The sequence below is a fragment of the Macrobrachium nipponense genome, chromosome 26, assembly GCF_015104395.2.
Source record: "Macrobrachium nipponense isolate FS-2020 chromosome 26, ASM1510439v2, whole genome shotgun sequence".
NCBI lineage: Eukaryota > Metazoa > Arthropoda > Malacostraca > Decapoda > Palaemonidae > Macrobrachium > Macrobrachium nipponense.
Window position 1 is genome coordinate 40,993,575 of NC_087215.1, and position 8,987 is coordinate 41,002,561.

General features: G+C 36.6%; 1 pseudogene; it reads left to right on the top strand.

Moving 5' to 3' along the window:
- The first annotated feature begins 304 nt into the window (after window positions 1-304).
- On the top strand, window positions 305-1,173 carry LOC135199645 (rhodopsin-like; annotated as a pseudogene).
- Window positions 1,174-8,987: the final 7,814 nt, after the last annotated feature.

Consider the following 8,987-nt stretch of genomic DNA (forward strand, 5'->3'; position numbering starts at 1 on the left):
CGCGCGCGCGTGTGTGTGTGTGTGTGTGAGAGAGAGAGAGAGAGAGAGAGAGAGAGAGAGAGAGAGAGAGAGTCGCCTGTGATATTAGTTATTGATGTTAAACATGTGAGTTACCATAAATTCTAATTTTAAATTTTCCACTATTATATAATTGAAAGTAAAGATTCGTTAATAAGATAAGCAAATTTCACAATCAGTAAAATAAATCCCTATATTTATAGACAAAATTATTATTGAAATATAGTTTGCCATGGAAAATTATGCTTACATTATTGATTGAGAACTTTCCATTTTTCAGATGTTGTGGAAAAACCAACCAGTAGAATTTTCCCTCCCTTCGACCAACCCCTATGGAAATTTCACGGTTGTCGATATGGCACCAAAGGAGATCCTCCACATGGTGGATCCTCACTGGTACCAGTATCCTTCTCTGAATCCACTGTGGTATTCTTCGGTGGGGATGTGTGTTGGGGTTATGGGATGCCTGTCCATTTCTGGTAACTTTGTTGTTATCTGGGGATTCATGAATACCAAGTCACTTCGTAATCCAATTAACTCGCTTGTTGTCAACCTGGCCATCTCTGATTTCCTGATGATGTTAACTATGTTCCCACCCATGATGGTTACTTGCTATTGGCAATCATGGACTCTTGGTGCATTCTTCTGTGAAGTCTATGGGTTCCTGGGATCTCTGTTCGGCTGTCTCAATCTGGTCCATGGTTTGAGTCATTCTCGATCGATACAATGTTATTGTTAAGTGTATTTCTGGAACCCCTCTCTCCAACAGTGGAGCACTTATGAGAATTGCTGGAACTTGGGTGGCTTCCATTGCCTGGTGTCTTCCCCCATTCTTTGGGTGGAACCGCTATGTACCTGACTGCTTGTGGTACCTACTACCTTACTGATGAAGTCGTCTCTAATTCTTACCTGTACATCTTCTCGGTTTGGGTATATCTGTTCCCTCTTTTCTTCAACATGTAGCTGTACTCCTTTATCATCAAGGCTGTCGCCAACCATGAGAAACAGATGCGAGAACAGGCAAAGAAGATGGGTGTTAAGTCTCCTACAGGTCATTCCTACGGGAAAGGGGTTCAGAAGATGATAGAGCATCCCTCAATCCCCTTAAAGTTAACTTGGCATTACAAGTTTCACTATTTCCAGAATTCAAATTAAGGGAAATGGTTGAATTCCTGACATTCTGGAACCAAGTTGAATAACTCCTAGAACTCGATATTTCAGAGAAATGTTCACCCAATTTTTCAGCAACTTCATCTGGCTTGGTGACAAGGTCTCCATTCATTTTCAGACAAGGTGTTGGTGATAGAAAGCATTTGCCACTTAGTTTTCTTATATTTTTCCAGATTAACCTGTTTGGGATCTTGGAATTTATGCCATTTATATAAAACAGCCAGGATTCTCTTTTTACTTTTTAAAATGCTTTATCTGTTTTGTTATAGCTCGTTGGTAAATAGATTTGGCTGTTGCAGACGGAGTGGATTTATAACGCCTGTAATATTTCCTGGCAATTTTCCTCAAATTAAAACAGGTTTTATCACACCAAGGTACAGCAGTTCTGTGTGGTTTCCCTTTGTTCTTAGGTATTGAGTTTGCGGCACTATTCAATATTTAAGAAGCATTCACAGGACTCAAATTCCAGGGATAGGTTAAACACGTTCTTGAAATTTGACCCAATCTATTTCCTTCCAATTGATATGATAATTCGAAGGTACATTTCACGCAAACTTCAGATGAATGGGAAAGTGATCCCTGTCATGTAGAAATTCATCTACAGACCAATTAAAATTTAGATTGAGAGAAGAAGAGCAAATACTAAAGTCTGTAGCAGATGAACCACCTGTGTAGAGATTATGATATGTAATAGTGCCATCATTAAAAAGTGCAACATCATTATTATTAACAATGTTATCAATGATCCAACCCTCTGTGTCTAAAAAATTTCCACCCCAAAGTGGATTGTGAGAATTAAATCACCCAGTAATAAAAGAGGAGGAGGAAGTTGATTAATTAAACTTGAGCATCCCCAAGAGTGAACCTACCTACATCTTAGGTGAAGGTAAAGAGAGCAGATTGTAATATCACGGTCAAAAGTAGCCCAGGTAGCAATTGCTTGAAGTTGTGTGTTCAGGGGAACCATAAAATGTTGCAGTGTTTTAGTTATAAATTATTGTAACTCCTCCATGAGCACGATCACCGTCAGTGGGGCTCATCTTACAAATCTCATAGTTTGGACATGGATTGTATACTGCATCCCCTAATTTAGTTTCTTGGAGACATACAACCCCTGCGTTATGATCATGCAGTAATACTTTTAGAATTTCTGAACGAATCCTTTGTCCTTTACAGTTCCTTTGTAAAATGCCCAGATTAAATTTTTAGTTCTAGGATCTACCAAGGGAAATTCTATAGTGATCTATACTAGTTTGTTGTTTATTTTCCGTATGGGACTTTATATGATTTTCTTTAGATTGTCTTGAGATTTGTGGCTTATGATTATGTTTTTTATTAGCTTTTTGATACGGATGAGAGTGGACTTCAACTACTATTTCCTTTTTATCCAAGGAACTTGATTCCTTGGTTGTTTCAGGGGCAGAAGCATCCTCGCTGTTGTTACATTTTTTCAGGGGTTTGGAAATCGCCATGCTTTGAGCAGGTAATGGAGAGGATGAAGGAGTTCTTATTCTCTTTGGACCTCTAGTTTGTTCTTGTTCCATTTCTTCAAGGGTTTCTTGCTGCAGAGATGGGACAGACACAGGGAAGATATCATCAATTGGAGATGAGTCTATATATGTAGGCACATCTTCCTTAAAGAGGGGTGCTTCAACCCTAGCAAGCCAATCACCTAGATCAGATGACTGGGTTTTTGTTTCAGTAGTTCTTGCTTTTACAGCAGGTAAAGGTGCTACATTATTGACTTGAGTTTTTACAGGGGCTACGGAATTCAGAGCTATAGCATAGGTCTTTGTCATACCAATTAATGTTATGGTGTAACTAATGCTTATATGTTCAGCGTTTGGTTTACATACAGCTTCCTCTTCATATTTATATTGGCTGCAAATTTTATTGGATGGAGTATGATCCTGCTCAGAATTAATACATTTAGGCTGTTTCGAACAAGGACCATGTTCAGGAGCTAAGCAATTATTACAAATGTTCTTGTTTTTGCAAAATCTGGATGGATGGCTAAATTGAAAACAGTTATAGCACTCCAGAGGTCTTGATAAAAATGGTTTGGTTTTGTCCCTTTCATCTCCAAAATTGATGCAAGATGGTACATCAGAGTCCTCAAAAGTTAGAATGACCATATTTACCTTTGGAATTTTTCTTACCTTCGATACAGAAATTGGACTAATTTCTAATATTTCTCTTTCTGTCAACTCACAAAGGTTATCAAATTCTACTCCTTCTCCATAACTGAAATTAATGTGTGGTTCAATTTCTTTTATTATATCATCTTTCTCAATCTTCTTCAATGTCAGCATATATGACTCAGTGTTAGATATAAAATGTTACCCATATCAATACAACCTATCTTTTTTTGGATGTATCTGCTAAATTTGTAGTAATTGTAATTTTCCTCCCAAACAGATACTACCAACCACTTGTACCCACTTGTACCCATTGTGATGGTCTGTAAACCTTCATATTTTTAGGGATCTTGTCAGAGAGTGCTCCTTTGACAGTCATTTTCCAAATTTTTATATTATTGATATTGCTGCTGGCTTTGAGTGCAGCTTCATGTTTTTCAAAAGTTACCCATGCTTCCCATTTTCCTTCATTTTGACGAAAGTTCATCCTTAACTCTTATTATTTTACCAAAAATACCAAACAAAAACATGTAATACTTTCAAATTACCCACTGTGTTCCCACAATGGGGAGTTTTCAACTTGTGATGACTGCCCTGAGAGGTAGTACCACCACTGGAGCATTCCATATCCATGGTCAAGCTCATGTCATATGTCATCATCTCTGCCAAATCATCATCAAAGGGCCCAGGGGTACTAGAACCCTTAAACATGCTACTCATAAAGGATAGGGTAATAAAAAAAGGAGAAAAATTAAACCTGAAACCATTAAAAAGACATCAACAGCCTTTCATGAAGTTTCTTCCACCAATGGCACAAGTGAGAACCAACTCCCAGATGTCCGCATCCCTACCCTACCCCACAGGGGATGGCACAACATGATTAAAGTGGCAGAAGTGTAAGCCAAACCCTCTTGCTAGGACTGATTGTTTGTTTGTTTGTTAGGTGTTTTTACATTGCATGGAACCAATAGTTATTCAGCGACGGGACCAACAGCTTTAGGTGACTTCTGAACCACGTCGAGAGTGAACCTCTATCACCAGATATACACATCTCTAACCCCTCAGTGGAATGCCCGAGAATAAAACTCGCAGGCACCGAGGTGGCAGGCCAAGACCATACCGATCACGCCACTGAGGAGCTTGTTAGGACTGTGAGTATTACAAGAATACAATCATTCCCACCCTATTCATGTTATGGGAAACCGTAAAGAATGCCAAGAGTCCTATCCCCAGAAACAGACCCCCCAGGAATCCGTGGTCCAGCCCCGAAGAATAGTTCTGCCCTTGAGCTATCAATCTGATATCTCTCAGGTCCGAACATTATCAGGTAGTTGATGATCCTACAACAGTTCCCACTATTTAGCTTTGGATATAAACCCAGTCTCAGCTATAATATATTTTTCTATTTGTCAGGCCCAACTAATTGTACAAAAGGTGAAATCCACAAAAATTAGTCCAAAACAGATATAGCATGATAATATATGAGACAAATTCCAGGGCTTCAAGAGCCTCATCACCATGTCAGGGTGGTCTCACTTAGACGGGGGAACGGGAATATGGTGGAATAGATTGTCTTCTTTGGTAATGACATCTCTAGCTTCATGGTCAGCAAGTTCGTTACCTACAATGCCTACGTGGGCAAGGACCCAGCAAAAATGGAATAATTTGAATTTGGAAGCAAGCCAATGCATCCATTCTTGAATACATTGAATAATTGGATGTTTAGGGTATATTGCTTACTGGCCATGAGTGCACTATAAGAATCTGAGTATATGGTGAAAGTATTACCCTGTAGAGTAGAAACAACCTCAAGAGATTTGACTGGTGCACTTAATTCAGCTGTAAAAATAGAGGCATTATTAGATAGTCTGCCAACATATGAACTATTACCATAAACAACAGCACAACCAACACCACTTGAAGTTTTTGATTCATCAGTGAATACCTTAACAGATCCCGAATGTATTTGATCATGACCAAGAAAACAAGCTTTCCCTTTGTTGACATTAACTGATTTTTTAACAGCAGAAGTGAAGCTCTTGAAACACAGGTATTCAGGTAGTCATGTTGTAGGTTACGCTCAAAAGTATTCTTGTGATAACAAAATTCTTGCAACACATGTTTTGGCCATTGAAGTTGTCTGCCATTTTGTTGGTCCTAATATATACTAATGCATTCACTCTTTTACAAAACTCAATTAAGATCAACACAAGAAAATTCTACTTGAAGCTCTGGTAGCAATTAGCAATACTGGCGGTAGTATAATTTCTTGTGTCAGGGATAATTGCAATACAAATGTTGCAGTCAATGGTAAATTAGGTGGCCTTGGGCAAATGCTATAAATTCTCATGCTTTCCTTGTTTTTTACTATGTTTAATCTTTCAACAATGTAAGACATAACTGGATAACCGTTCGTGAAAATGAACTTTCTTTCATGAAAGATGGAAAAACATATGTTGCAAAATGGCAGGAGATAGAAGCACTGTACGAACACAGGAGAAACAGCATCCAAATCCTTTGCAGAGACAAAGCGTGCCTTTTGTTTGCCAATCCTCAATGACACGACTGTTGCTGCTCTGTCAACTTTAAAGGAAAAACTTAACATTAGCGACGGCACCATTATTTTTGTTAAGCTCATCACTGACAGGTTCCACATGATGAATGTAAAAGATCGGTATTCCGGTATTAACATGTGTGATGAGAGTCGTCAACCATGAACCAAGAATTGCACTGCGTTTAATTAAGAAATTTGAAGAGCCTTGTGATGTTATATCCTCTTGTGCTTCTTTAGCTGCTTCATCAGCCTCTTCATTTCATGACATCCCACATAGGCAGGTATCTAACATATTTCTATGTTTCCCATTATTTACAACTCATGGAGTAATAACGTAACATGAGTTGAGTTGAATATAGAATTTAGGGCAAAGGCCAAGCAGTGGGAGCTATGTGGTCATTCAGCACTGAAAGGTGTAACAGGAGGAAAACATCGCATTTGCACTATGAATCAAGTGTTAGGAGAGGGTGGAAAGTAAGATTAAGAAAGAGAATATGAGAGGAGGTACATTAAAAGAAAAGAAAGTGGTTGCAGCTAGGGGCCGAAGGCACGCTGCAAAGAACCTTAAGTAATGCCTACAGTGCACTGCATGAGGTCCACTGGTGGCACTACCACCCTACAGAGTAATAACGTAATTATTACATGAGGTTTCTTGAATTATTTTTATGGATAGTACTATTGCATGTATATACTAAAGATGAAGAGAACTGATAAGTTTTATATTTGGATATTGCAGCATATCCCACTCTACACTATGATACAGTTCCGTTTGTGTATATTGCGTAATGTGGACTTCGTAGGCCTTTTCAGATTACATGTTCTACTATACGTTGTCTATGGTGTTCTGGGATATGTCAATAACTCTGATATATATTTCAATTTTGAGCAAATTTTTATTTTCGTCATATTCCAAGGAGGAAGCAATTTTACTGCAGAAGGTAATTGTATATTATATTCAGTGATTCAAACAATCTTCTAGCTCTGACAGGGAAAAGTGGTGAATAATTATTTATAAATACAACTCTTAATTCAAATATTTTTTTTTTTTTTGTTGGAGAATCACTTACCTAAATTCTCAGAGCACTCTTCATTGTTAAAAACTCTCTACGGAGAGACAATGGTAGTTCACCACATTCAACTTTTAAAGATGACGTAGATGATGATCTAAAGGCCTAAATATATTTGTAAGGTCTTTGTTGCGAATTAGACCCAACGTTTTCAGCTGAGCCATATATAATCAATGATAGACTATTGCTTTATACAGTACAGTAAGGGAATGTCTATCGGCTCCCCAAGTAGTATTGGATGGTTTGTTAATTACATTTAATACTCTTTTACATTTTGATTTCTTATATGTTATTTGGGTTTTAAAGTTTAAGTCCGTATTAAATATTAATGCTAAAAATTTTGCAGCTTGACCTATTGGTATACTAGGATTTTTTATTTTTAAATATATCTCTTCATCCTTTTCCACTATTTATTCGATAAAACATAACTGCTTGTGGCCCATTCATCTATTCTTATTATGGTTTGATTAATGATTCACTATACATGTTTTATACGAGATGCTGAATAACATATGACAAAATCATCCATATACAGGTTAACTTTTAATTCTGATAGGTAGATTATTACTAATATCACTTACTGCTAAAGTAAACAGTGTGCCACTCACGACGTTTCCCTGTGGAAGTATTTGTATTAAAACATCCAACTCTTACCTGAAACTTGCGATTTGTCAAAATGTTTTGAATAAACTTAGGTAAATGTCCATGGATGCTATTTTTATATAAAGTTTTCCATACTGCATATATATATATATATATATATATTATATATATATATATATATATATATATATATATATATATATATATATATATAAGCGAATACCACAGTAAAATGATAGGCAGAAATCCAAGCGCTTTCGTCTTTACTAAGACATTGTCAAGGAACGAATGAAATACAGTTGGAAAGAAAGTTATCAGGTAAACAAAAAGATCAAGAATACCTGATGGTTAATTGTCAAAAGGGTAAAAATCAAAGAGAAAATTCAGGATTATCGGATATCACACGGTCACAAACCTAAACATAGATTTAACCCTAACAAAAACTACAACGTATCCATACAATCCAAAACATGTAAAAACTGAATATATTAACTTTGTTGCTTATATTTATCTACAACTTTTTTCATTATGAAGGCATCGAGTTTAAATAAACCAAGACTTGAATTTAGAACATTTCCATTGTTTGACTTGATGAGACAAGATTCAATGATATTGCTTTTACCTGTGTCATTACATGGAATTAAAGCTCTTGCTTGACTCCAGTTAATAAGATTATCTAAATTTCTCATGTGTACGAATAATGCATTCGATATTTCTCCTGTTCTCACAGAATATTGGTGTTGTTTGAGTCGTTGTGAAAGATATTTACCGTTTTGTCCGTAATAGAATTTATCACATTTTTTGCAAGGAATTTCATATATGCAGCCGGGAAGAACTTCAGGAGAATTTTTTATTACTAAACTCCTGACATTAATGTTACTGGAAACAACACTTATGTTAAAAAGCTTTAAAATTATAGGAATTTTAAAAACCTTTCATCATAGGGTAATTTTAGAATGTTATGCTTACTAAATTCCAGTTTGTCCATGCCACATCTACGAAAGTCATTGGGTATTTAAGTTTCAAGGCAATATCATAATAAATAGTTTTAATTTCAGCATCAATAAACTGCGGGCTAGGAACATCCCAGAAAACAAACCTAGAATTTAACATTTTTGATGGTGATTGGTCTGACAGGGTTATTGATTTTGTGTCTTGACTACACCACACATATAAGTCGCATTGCAGGGTAAATGTTTGAATTTCTTTTTCCAAGATGTATACATTACAGGTAAGTGAAGATGATGGATGACTGTCTCCACAATTTATACATCTCTTGCTTATTACCCCTCTTACGCCGAAGCCCTAAAAATCAAAACCTTTCCCGTATGCCGGTGCTGGTTTGGAGTGAGCGCGGAAGCGGAAAAAATAATTTTTCAAAAAATCACAGAGCGCTTAGTTTTGAAGATTAAGAGTTCATTTTTGGCTCATTTTTTT